This window comes from Schistocerca americana, chromosome 3 (genome assembly GCF_021461395.2).
Source record: "Schistocerca americana isolate TAMUIC-IGC-003095 chromosome 3, iqSchAmer2.1, whole genome shotgun sequence".
In the NCBI taxonomy this organism is placed as follows: domain Eukaryota; kingdom Metazoa; phylum Arthropoda; class Insecta; order Orthoptera; family Acrididae; genus Schistocerca; species Schistocerca americana.
Window position 1 is genome coordinate 118,920,632 of NC_060121.1, and position 13,148 is coordinate 118,933,779.

A 13,148-nucleotide genomic window follows, 5' to 3' on the forward strand; every position below is an offset into this window, starting at 1 on the left:
AACGAATTTATTGATTAAAGGCAGAATTCTTGAAATATGTTTTTATCTTGTCTATCATCTTGCGAGGTGGTATATGTGTAATGTAGAGCAGGTTGTACATTTAATGTAAGTCTGCATTTCATGGGTTTTATTGAAATAGTCATTTTAGGTTATAAGGTTGCCATCCTTCCACCGTAAGAGTCTTTAAAAAAAGCAAATTGCGCTTTCGGTGGCAAATAAATTGAGTGTTTTACTATTTCCATCCCTCTTACGGGGTACATAGTTTACGTGTTTGGGTGAGTTGTTAAAAATTTTTTAGTTTAAAGTAATCTGGTGTGTTGCAGATTTGCACCAGTGTACTTTTTCAGAAGTTGTTGTGAGCGGTCATGAGTACGGCCGCGTTGAAAGGGAGCAGGCAAGCTTCTCAGGCCGAAGGCTCATACTGTTAATACTGTTCTTTTTGCCTCTAAATAAATTTGTAGCTTGATATTTCGAGGGTGCTTTCCTGCTTATAATTTTAAATCTGTTTTTGAAAAAGATTTTAGGTATAAAATTCACATTTGTTAAAAGTAATTTTCCATCAGTTACTTCCCTGAAGGCAACTACTTCCACGCTCCCTAGTCTGATTAAATGTATTAATGTTCTTGATGAATCGCTAGTAAATAAAGTAAATTCTTTAAGAAAAAAATTTGAAAATAAATTCATGGTTCATTAACATTGGCACTTGGATGGGTCGTCGGCTGTGGAGGCCCATCGTTAGGAGTGTTCGGTGCACTGTGTGTTCAGACAGACTTGTGCTCTGCCCAGCATTAAAGCCTGGTGTTAGTTCTGCCACAGTTCGCCGCCTGTCCTATTCTACCAGTCTGACCAGCCTACGACGACCGACATCTGTAGTGAGAGGTGGCCGCCCAACCTCACGACGGCTGGGCAGTCGGCAGATGACGGTTGAAGTGATCGACATAGCAAGAAAAAATCTACTAATGCCAGTATTTCTGGCACCTGTTTTGACCAGAACCGAGGTGGAATCTTCCTACACGTCGGTCAGGTGCCTGAAGATGGGCAGTAAATCGCCAAAACTGGTAGCCAAATAAAATAAGTTTGTGAACTAGACGGTTGAAAGGCGTTTGATTTGACATCCTGTTTCGAACAGCCAAGTCCCGCAACCATCTCGAAAAGATGGACATACAGCGACATCTGGATGTGGTTTCACTTTGGTTTCGCCACGTGTTGGAGATACTCACCACAGCACTCTTCGAATACCCGACAAGCCGTGCAGTTTCACAAATGCTGCTGCCGAACCTCCAGGCCATCATAACCTACCCTCTGTCAGACTCAGTCAGATCGCGCTCCTTCCCCATTCAATAAACGCCATTCCTCGCCAGGATACGCTGATATCACCTAGACGGGTTTGTATCGATAGCACGCCGGTGCTCATAATGTTCTGGCTGATGAGTGCAGATCGTCGTGGTGGAGGTTGAATTTTTTTCTTTTCTCCTCCCGCACAGGCTATGAAACCCCAAAGGTACCGACTGACCCCCGTGTCATCCTCAGCCCACAGGTCACTGGATACGGATATGGAGGGGCATGTGGTCAGCTCACCGCTCTTCCAGCCGTATGTTTCCGAAACCGGAGCCGCTATTTTTCAATCAAGTAGCTTCTCAGTTTGCCCCACAAGGGCTGAGTGCACCCTCTTGCCAACAGCGCTCGGCAGACCGGATGGTCACCCGTCCAAGTGCTAGCCCAGCCCGACAGCGCTTAACTTCGGTGATCTGACGGGAACCGGTGTTACCACTGCGCAAAGGCCATTGGCAGAGGTTGAATTGGTTTTCTAAAATTAATAACCATCACAATCAAGTCCCAGATAACCAATGCTCATACTACATACTAGTTTGACTGGCAGCTCAGTTTTTTTTTTTTTTTTTTTTTTTTTTTTTGCCTCTTGCCGCAAGACGTAGTTCTCCCGAGGGTCGACGACGGAAATCAGAACGTGCTAAATTTGAGACGCCAAATAGCGTTTAACGTACAGTGGAGTCGTCTTGGAGTACACTCAAATAGTAACGGATTGTAGTGATACGAACGTTTTGATTCGTCTCCACAAAGCTGGACGTGTACTACTGAGGCACAAAGGTATTCATAGGCCTGTAGACCTTGTTTTTCTTTTCGGTAAGATAGAAAACACATTTAGCTTCACTGAGTCTCTCTCGCATTCCCACGATTAACGGGGATTTTCAGATCCCACCTGCGAGCCTTTCCGCTCAGACGAAACGTCATTTCGTCGCGAAGATTTACGCACGGGGTATGGCGCAATAAGCTTCAATGCGCTTTTCTTTGTCGCTTTCCACAAACAACTGCACAAGTTGTAACCGGTAGAGCTGGTACAGCAATTACAGCTTACAATTCGTTGAGGCATTCCTAGTTCTCTGCTAGCCCTATTGGTCGGTTCACTTGCACTAAACTTAATTCGTCTTATATCCTCATCTTACATACGCCTACAGCCCGTGCTTTGACCCTTGCAGATATATCCAATCTCTTGAAATTATCAAAACCAGTGGTTTATACTTTCCGTAGTTGGTGAATAATGCCAGATCGGAGATCCAATGTCCTCTGCACATAAATTGCTGACTCACTTCTCCAGAACTGTAGAACGTAGATAATCCCATGATACTTGGGTGTCATCATACTCACAGTTGGCCCCGACTGGCTGGTCGCTTCCGTGATCATCAGTTACTTTTAAAAGCATGTTGGAATTGTCATGGTACTACAGATTAATAACAAGAAAAAAACGTTGTTCACGTCTACAGGCAACTACGTACTGACAGGTCTAGTTTGATAGCTATGGAATAGATTGTCAGAGGTAGCATTACAGAAGGAAACCTTCCGTAATACGTGGAGCTAAAGGTGAGTAACTATCAGCAGCTAAGGAATTAAGCACTGATGATGACCTAGAATGAGTGGTAAATTATGTTTATAAATCAACTGTAATTCGACGACCCGAACTAGATACAATTTCCACTGTTAACAAAAGTAAATTGATGTTATTGGCAAAAGACAGCAAACGATTCATACTCAATAATAAAGTGAGCATTGTTGCGTCGGTCCTCTTGGACGGGTTAGCCAGCAGCTGTATGGATAAGAGGAGTTGATTTAAAATTGATTTATGTGTAAAATACATGTTGTGAATGTAATTTATTGAAATTGTAACCCACATGTGGAGTATGTAGAAAAGATGTAAACCGATGGCGATAATGCAATGTACTGAAATTACAATATGAATGTTTTAGGTATAGAAAAATATGATGACACCAGTAATTAAACTGTATGGTATTTGTTACTCAGGCATTGCGATAATGAAAATGTAAAAACTAGCCGCGGATATATGAATTACATCGAAAGGCACGATCTTTTGACACACAGTCAGTACGGATTCAGCAAATGTAGTTCTTGCGCAACACAGCTAGCACTTTATTCTCGTTAAGTGCTATCGGCAGGAGATCTCAAATTGATTCCATTTTTCTGTATTTACACAAGGCTTTTGATACCACTCCTCACAAGAGACCTCTAATCAAATTGCGTGCCTCTGAAGTATCAGATCAGTTGTGCCACTAGATTCGTGATTTCGTGTCATAAATGTCAAAATTGAAGATAAATGACGAAAAGTAATCGAGGAAATCGGCAATGACGTATGGTGATTGCCAAGAAAGTTCTACGGGCCCTCTACCATCCGTAATCTGTATGTGAGTAAACGATTTAGGAGACAATCCGAGCAGCCCCCTTAGACTGTTTGCAGATGCTGCTGTTATTTACTGTATAGTAAAGTCATCGGAAGACCTAAACCAACTGTAAGATTATTTAGACAAGATATCTATATGGTGTGAGAAGTGTAATTGAATCTAAATAAGGAAAAGTGTGAGGTCATCCACTTGAGTATTGAAAGGACTCCGTTAAATTTCGGTTACATGATAAATTACACGAATGTATATGCTGTCAGTTCAACTAAAAAGCTAGGACTAACAATTACGAACATTTTGAAAAATTACATAGAAAAAGTTGTGAAGAAGGCGAACAAAGACTGAGTTTTATTGGCAGAACACCGAAGAGACTGCTTTCACTACGCTTCTTCGTCTGTTGTACTGTATAGTATCTTTGTACGATAGGATTTACGGTCGACATCGAAAAAGTCGAAAGAAGGGCAGCTCGTTTTGCAATATCGCGAAATAGGGGAGGGAGTGTCATGGATATAACACGTGAATTGGAGCGGCAATCACTAACACAAAGGCATTTCTCAATGCAGCGAGATATTTTCACAAAATTTCAATCACAAACTTTTTTTCCTGATGTGAAAATATTTTTTGACGCCCACTTAGATAGGCATAAATGCTCATTGCAGTTAAATAAGAGAAACGAATGCTTGCACCGAAAGATTTAAGTGTTGGTACTCCCGGGCACTATTCGAGTGGTACAGAAATAATATGAAGTAGGCTCGATGAACCCTCTGCCTGACGCTTAGTGTGAACTGCAGAGCAGTTATGTAAATGTAGATGTTATCATGGAAATGTAAATGTAACACACTATTTATAGAAGTGCAAAAGATATGAATGATTTGCTATGTAACGAAAAACTTACATAACATACTATGAGCTACTTACAACGTAGTTTTTGTTGCGGTTTGTATCTGTCATGCCTATTTGACCAGCTTCGCTGGCAGACAAGCAAAGTATACGCCTGTTCTAAACTTTATGTTAAGATATTACGTGATATAGTCACATATGCAACTGTATGTGCAACATTTAGTCTGTTTCGGTGGCTAGATAAAAGAGTGAAAGGAAACAGAGAAAAATAAATTTAAAAAAAAAGCAATGCTGTGTATCAGCGATTGTCGAGAACGACACGACTCTGTTCCAGTAAGTTGTCAAAACAGTGTGTTGTTGATCAAAAGTGTTATTAGAAAGATGCACCAGACTAGCTGCTTATAGTAATTGATCTTCACTAACGACAGATTATTTCGGCGTTTATCGTCATTGTCAAGTGTATATGTGAACGTCAATTATATTAAAGGGACTATATTGTACTCACGTCTAGAGTATTGTGACGTCCATATTACGTCATTAGCAAACTGTCTCATAACTGTAAATGTTTTGATTAGATGAGAAAATGATGTACATATATTGGAAATAATACGTTAATCATTGCTTTAAGTTAGTTCGACTGTTCTACTCTTACGACGTTGTATGTCTACAAAGATGCAGATGAACAGCTATATTATTTTACTAACTAAATTTTGTCATGATTATCTTTGGTTGTTACATATCTTATTTCTGATTTATCCTTTTTCGTGTTCTAACAATTCAACAAAATAACAAAAATTCTGTATGCTCGCTTAGTATTTTTTGTGGGTAATTTCTTGTGTTTGTACAGATTTCCACTTGCTCACGACTGTTCACTGCGAAATAGTTTGATGTTCAGTGCGGGAACTGGAGTGTATTTTCGATTTTATAAGCGATGTGTTTTTGGTATTTCAAATATACAAAGAAGCTGGAATGATTATGCTCGCTGTTTCTAATGTGTTCTTTATATCTGACGTTAAATTTTCTTCCTGTCTGATCAATCTGAAAGCTATTACAATGGCTACATGTCATTTTATATACGCCTGAGCGATCATGTTCGGATGTTCTAGTGGCAGTGGGACGTAATTTTATTGAAAGTTTGGCATTGATTCGAAAGGCTAGTTGAATATTTGTGACCTTAAAAAGTTCACCAATTTTGGTGAAGATTCCACCAAGGTACACTGTTGGTAAGTATTTTTTTTAGCTGATTTTTTTTTTCGAGTTACGTGTATCTCGTTATGTAGTTCGTTCTACTTTGGTAATTTACGTTTGTAATATAACTTTGTAATTATGTTGGGGTCTCAGTCATTAGTATTGACTGTATAACAAGGTATGTTCATACATAACTTAAGCAGAAATATTACCCCGAATACTTTATTGAATTTTTCAAACACGAAAATCGATAAATGGAAATATCATATGAAAGAACCATAGATATTAGTGACGTTATTTAGTTAGTAAAATAATACCACTGTTAATCTGTATAATCTCTGGAAACATGTAACGTCGTAAGTTCACGAACGACGTAATGTGGACTTCACATCATTCCAGACGTGAGCACAATGTCATCTCTTTAATACACAGCAAAGAGCCAAAGAAACTGATACAACTGCCTAGTATCGTGTAGGGCCCCCGAGAGCAGGCAGGAGTTCCGCAAGACGATGTGGCATGGACTCGACTAATGTCTGAAGTAGTGCTGGGGGGAACTGACACCATGAATCCTGCAGGGCTGTCCATAAATCCTCAAGAGTACGAGGGTGTGGATATCTTTTCTGAACAGCACGTTGCAAGGCATCCCAGATATGCTCAATACTGTTCATGTGAGGGGAGTTTGGTGGTCAGCGGAAGGGTTTAAACTCAGAATAGCGTTCCTGGAGCCACTCTGTAGCAATTCTGGACTTGTGGACTGTCGAATTGTCCTGCTGGAGTTTTCCAAGTCCGTCGGAATGCACAGTGGACTTGAATGGATGCAGGTGATCAGACAGGATGCTTACGTACGTGTCACCTGTCTGAGTCGTATATAGACATATCATGGGCCCCAAATTACTCCAACTGCACACGCCCCATAGCATTTAAAAGCCTCCACCAGCACGAACAGTCCCCTGGTGACATGCAGGTCCATGGATTTTGAAAGGTGGCTACACTGAGTCACAGCGCCAGAGATTGCGCCAAAGAGTATTATTCAGCCGCCTCCACTGGCAGTGCTTGTCGAGAAGTCGTCGTGGAGAGTGCTTAGGAGTTGTTCTGATGGGCTAGACAGCTGATGCTGTTCGATTGCGGATGTTGTAATGATCAGAGTGTATGTTTCGTCAATATACATGAAGGTAAAGAAGTTTTTTTTTATTTTTTCATTTCAAATGTCCTAACTAACAATGTCTCTTGGTCACAGGTTCAGTCAACAAAGCATCTGGCTTGTGTTCATGTATTAGAGTGTAATTCTGGTTTCTATGTGCAATTATAGTATTTCTGTTTTTTTTTTTAAATATTTCAGTGTAAATGGTGCTTAAAATACCTTGTCTTATTGAGGAAGAACCGTGCCAGATGTGTACGTTGAATCACACTTCCACACACAGAACAGTTACACTTGTGTTTTGTTGTTTCGTAGGTTTTATAGTTGCTGGGGACTTAATTAATTAATTGTGTTAACGGAAGTTTTCTTTCATTCTTTGTTGTTATTCTATGCAGTCAGATTGCGGAGTAATACTAGTCAGGGCCAACCGGTTACGAGACTTCGTAGCCGGACATACAGCGACTAAAATTAAAAAATATTTGCATTGTATTTAATTAAGCCCCTGTGCACGTGGCGACCGCTGCTTCGGATCGTCCCTTCGAATCTTCTGATAGTAAAAATAGCAGACAGTAGTACTGTTGTCGTAATTTGTAGTAATAGAATATGGCATGTGTAGATTTGGTAATTGAACATTTGTAGTTGTCTTGTCTTTCTTCTAATGGTATTTTTGCAGAATTTAATTTTTGATGTCTTGTATACGCGTTTGACAATTTTGTGCAATTATGAAGATTTCAATTGTTCGTTAATCGTGTTTGAGGGAAGCATTTCGTGTGAATGGTATTGTTGGTGATAAAGTGTTATATTGTGTGTAATTTTAGTATAGTGACAAGTTTTGTAAATGATTACGCGACCGATGAAAAAGGCAAAAATGATGGATAGTCAGAATGACGAAATTGTTAACATGGCGAACTCGCCAACACAGGAGAACAGTATGATGAATAATGAAGTAGAAAACAATTTAATAAGCAGGGAAAATAGTCCAGAACCAGTTCAAAACTTTTCACAATTAAAGAATTTTCAGAATACGAGATTAACGACAGAAGATTCTGGAATAGTATCGAACACAGATAACTTTACAGCTATGACGAAGGAAGCTGGTTTTGCGGGAAATGTTGGGAGCGAAAAGAATTTCGAACCAATTAATATGGAGCAGTTGATGGGTGCTATATTAAATTTGGGATCACGGATGAGAACAATGGAAACACAGTTAAGATCTGAAATAAAAACAGTGGGATCACAAATAGGAACAATTAAAACAGATATGGGGACAATGGAAACACGGTTAGACTCACTGGGATCGCAGTTGGGATCTGAATTAAAAACAGAGATGGGAACTTTGGCAACACGGTTAGAAACTGATATGGGAACAATGGAAACAAGGTTAGACTCTCGGATAGGGACATGTTTCAAAAACATGAAAGATGAATTAAAAAAAGAAATTAGAGAAGAAGTACAACCGATTTTGAATGCTCACAATAATAGATTAATTTTAATAGAAATCAGACAAAAGGAACAGGATAGAGAACAGGAAGAAAGAGATTGCGCGACAGTACAAAAATTTTCAGAGTTAAATTTACAACGTGCACACGATAAGGAAGAAATACTTGAAAGAATCGAGGAATCCGTACCAAATGACAGAATAAATAACCTAACACAACAGTATGAACAGTTAACTACTAAATGTGTCAATATTGAAACCCGAGTCGCGACACTTACGGAAGAAGTAAATAAACAGAAAGAACAAATAGGTGACTTATCGGAAAGAGTTGAGGAGATTTCAGATAAATTGACAAGTCTTAGTTTAAATGGGGACAGAGATTCAGATGATACAGCTCCATTGCCATTTGCAGAAACAGAAGAGTACCAGAACATAAATAAGCATGTTGAAAATCAGGGAAAATTTAATGAACGCGTTAAAAGGGAATTTGAGGCATTACGAAAGCAAGTCAAACAAATTGAAGGCGAAATCGAAGGAAAAGACAGCAGAAGAAATTTAGAATCACAGATAGCAGAGGGGTTTGAAGAAAATAGTTTGTTTCATTTGCGAGATGCAACAAGAGAGCGCCAGGCGCGCGAACTTGACAATAATCGACATTGGGACTGGGACAGACGCGGTAGGTCTTTGTCGCCACGAGGAGAAAACTTTGTCTATAAACACTTCTTAACTGTTAGGAAAGTTAAGATCTTTCGCAATTGTAAGAACGGCATACATCCATGTTCATGGTTAGATCAATTTACGTACGCACTTCCACCAAATTGGCCACTAAGTCACAAACTGGAATTTATGTGTGGATATTTAGAAAACGAACCGGCGACGCGCATGCGTGCACTTATTAGAGATTGTAATAATCTAAATGATTTTTATCATGCATTTCTATCGGCATATTGGTCCGAAAACACGCAAGACAGAGTCAAACATAGTCTTATTATGCAGCGTAATTTTAAACAGTCTGAGTTCCGCACGCCGGCAGAATACTTTGAAGACATGATTCGAAAGAATCAATTCCTGTCCAACCCTTATAGCCCGACTGAATTAATTCGCATTTGTTTAACTAAGCTGCCACAATCCATAAGACAAATTGCTTTAGCCAGAAGATGTAAAGACGACATTGAGACTTTTAAGACGTTGCTACAAGAACTTGAGTATGGCAACGACGACGGGACTTCTTGTAATTTTTTCAGTAATAGTTATCACAATAGATTTTTAGAGAGAAGGGATAATGATCGGAACGGACGTTATATAGGTAATTTTGAGAATGACAGACGAAACAGACAGGACAATAGATATCAGCCTTATGACAATAACAGACGGTCTAACAGAAATTACACAGACAATTATAATAACGAAAGTTCCTACCGGAATGATCAGTCATTCGGAAACAGTAACCGGTATCATCAAGACAGAAATTATTCATACAATAATAGGAATTCTTACTACATAAATAACCAGGGTAGTAGATATAACAATAATTTCAGAAGTGACAGTCGAAATTACACAAGAAGTACTCGTGCAGATAGCCAGGAAAACAGAAATTTTAATAACAGACACAACCAAGAATTTACATCTAACAGACAGGAGGGACCTAATTGGCATCCTCCGCGTGACAGAAATTCAGAGAGACAAGTGCAAGTAGTAAAAATTGATCCGCGAAATGACGGGAATAATCAAAGACGTGACGCGAACAATCGACAATGACTTGTAGCTTCGGCTTCTGGCAGCAATATAGACGGTTCAGAAAGTAATGACACTACGACTTTACACTACGTACACCTGGAAGACATGAGAGACATTTTGCTAGACGAATAGGAAAATAATGTAGACGCATTTTTACATCCTGTTATTGAAGTATGTGTGGGTAAGAATAAGTTCACTGCAGTTTTAGATTCTGGGAGCCCATTTAATGTCATTAGTGAATCAGTTTTTCGTATATGTGTAAGAACTATTGCTTGTCCTGTGTTACCTGTTTCTAAAACTACAATTCGAGGAGCTATTTCTGGAAAAAGGGTGGAAGTCAAACAACAGACCAACTTAAATTTCATTTGTCAAGGATACGAATTTTCTGCTAATTTTATTATTGTTCCATTACTCAGTACACAAATTATATTAGGTATGGAGTTTCTTAACGTACATAAGGCAATTTTAAACTTTAAAGAAGGAAGTGTGAATCTGACTGTTGTCGGAATGCCGAAAAGTTTGAAATTTTTCGAGTGTTTAACAAAATCTGAATCAGACACAAAATGTTTAAGGTTTCTTACTTCTGATGTTTTCGCTGAGCATTATTACGACAATGTGTTCATTCATGACAATGACAATAGATACAGAGACGCGATGGATGATATAATTAACAGCGAAGAATTAATTAATGAAAAGGTTAAGAAAGTTGAAGTGCCAGATGATGTTGCGAGAGAGGAACTGCACCAAATTTTGACTTCACATGCTACAGTGTTTAGTCATCACACAGGAACTATACAAGGCTTACAATATTTATTTAAAGTAAAAGAACACACACCATTTCGGGGGAAAACGTACGCGATTCCTTTGACTTACAGAGACAAGGTTAAGAGTGAACTTCACTACATGTTAGATCAAGGCATTATTGAGACAGCAGTCAGTCCTTATACCAGCCCACTACATGTCGTTCTTAAAAAGGATGGGTCAATTCGTTTGGTTCTGGATTCCAGACAGATAAATAATATCATCATTCCTGAAACTGAGCGTCCACAAAATTTAGATGAACTTCTTCAACATTTCCATGGAATTAAAGTTTTATCCACGATTGATATGCGCGCAAGTTTTTGGCAAATAGAACTCCACCCGGATTGTAGAAAATACACTGCCTTTTTAGCCTTTGGTAACTGTTATCAATTTCGGAAATTACCGTTTGGACTTACTGTATCTTCAGCAGCATTCATTCGTAGTTTAAACGAAATTTTACCTGTTAATCTTCGTGACAATATTACTTCATATGTTGACGATATTCTTATTGCTAAACGTTCTTGGAGTGAGCACAACAAAATTTTGGATTCATTATTACGTATTTTCGCAAGAGTTGGCATTACAGTGAACTTGTAAAAATCTGAATTTGGTCATTCTCAGGTGAAATTTCTTGGTCATACCATTTCTACAGAAGGTATTCTTCCTGATCCAGAGAAACTAGACGCTATTCGTAATTACGCTGTTCCTACCACAAAACGTAATGTTCGTAATTTCCTTGGTGTCTGTAATTTTCTTAGACGCTTTGTTAGATTGGACAATTTGGCCACACCTCGTTTATGTGAACTATCTGAAATAATTCTAATTGGTGAAACTTCCTGGCAGATTAAAACTGTGTGCCCGACCGAGACTCGAACTCGGGACCTTTGCTTTTCGCGGGCAAGTGCTCTACCATCTAAGCTACCGAAGCACGACTCACGCCCGGTACTCACAGCTTTACTTCTGCCAGTACCTCGTCTCCTACCTTCCAAACTTTACAGAAGCTCTCCTGCGAACCTTGCAGAACTAGCACTCCTGAAAGAAAGGATATTGCGGAGACATGGCTTAGCCACAGCCTGGGGGATGTTTCCAGAATGAGATTTTCACTCTGCAGCGGAGTGTGCGCTGATATGAAACTTCCTGGCGTGAGTCGTGCTTCGGTAGCTCAGATGGTAGAGCACTTGCCCGCGAAAGGCAAAGGTCCCGAGTTCGAGACTCGGTCGGGCACACAGTTTTAATCTGCCAGGAAGTTTCATATCAGCGCACACTCCGCTGCAGAGTGAAAATCTCATTCAATTCTAATTGGTGTTGGGATGAGGAAGCTCAATCAGAATTTGAACAACTTCGTGATGCTTTAGTTTCTGCTCCACTTCTTTCACATCCGGATTTATCTAAAGATTTTTGTTTCGCGTCGGACTCATCATACAAAGGCCTAGGTGCACACTTATTTCAAGAGATAGGAGAAAACGGGGTTGTAGTACAGAAAACTATTGCCGATCTGTTCTTGCCAAATGCAAATTATGTCAAAAGCTAAGCCGCCAACTATTTCTCACAGAGCACCGTTGTTTCCTATAATTCCAGCGAAATTAAGGAGATCGCTGCAGTCGGTTTGTTCGGTCCAGTGGTTCCTTCTACTAATGGTTTTGCGTACATTTTAGTAGCAGTGGAATTGACATCAAAATATGTGTGTTTTACACCTTTACGCAAAGCAACAGCTCGTTCAGTATCTAATGCCTTCATCAAACATTTTCTTAAAGAAGTGGGTCATGTTGATAAGGTTATATCAGATAATCGATCACAGTTTCGCTCTAAAATTTGGCTTCGTACTCTACGGCGTCGTAAAATTAAACCAATTTTCATTTCACTTTTTCACCCTCAATCTAACGCTTCAGAGAGATGGATGAAGGAAATCAATAAATTGTGTCGTCTTTATTGTCATCATAATCACAGAACGTGGGATCAGTATCTTCATAGTTTTCAAAACATTCTGAATGAACTCCCTAATGATTCAACTTCTTTACCGCCTATATCGATATTAAAAAATAAGGCACCGACAAATCGCATTTCTGAAATCGTTCCTTTTCCGCCTACACGGAAACTGCGGCATTCTGAAGTTGTGAACCTGACTCTACAAAATATTGCGTCTGCGGCTGCTAGAAGAGAGAAATCAGCTAAACGTTCTGTTCGTTTAAAAACCTTGTCAGTTGGTCAAAAGGTGTTAATTAAGTCTCACCGTTTGTCTCACAAAGGAAAGGGCTTGTGTCGCAAATTTTTTCTGCTTTATAACGGTCCATATAGAGTT

At 39.4% G+C, this 13,148-nt stretch overlaps 1 pseudogene; it reads right to left on the reverse strand.

The window, feature by feature from the left end:
* Nucleotides 1–1,671: 1,671 nt before the first annotated feature.
* LOC124608351 lies at nucleotides 1,672–1,789 on the reverse strand (annotated as a pseudogene).
* Between the last annotated feature and the right edge of the window lie 11,359 nt (nucleotides 1,790–13,148).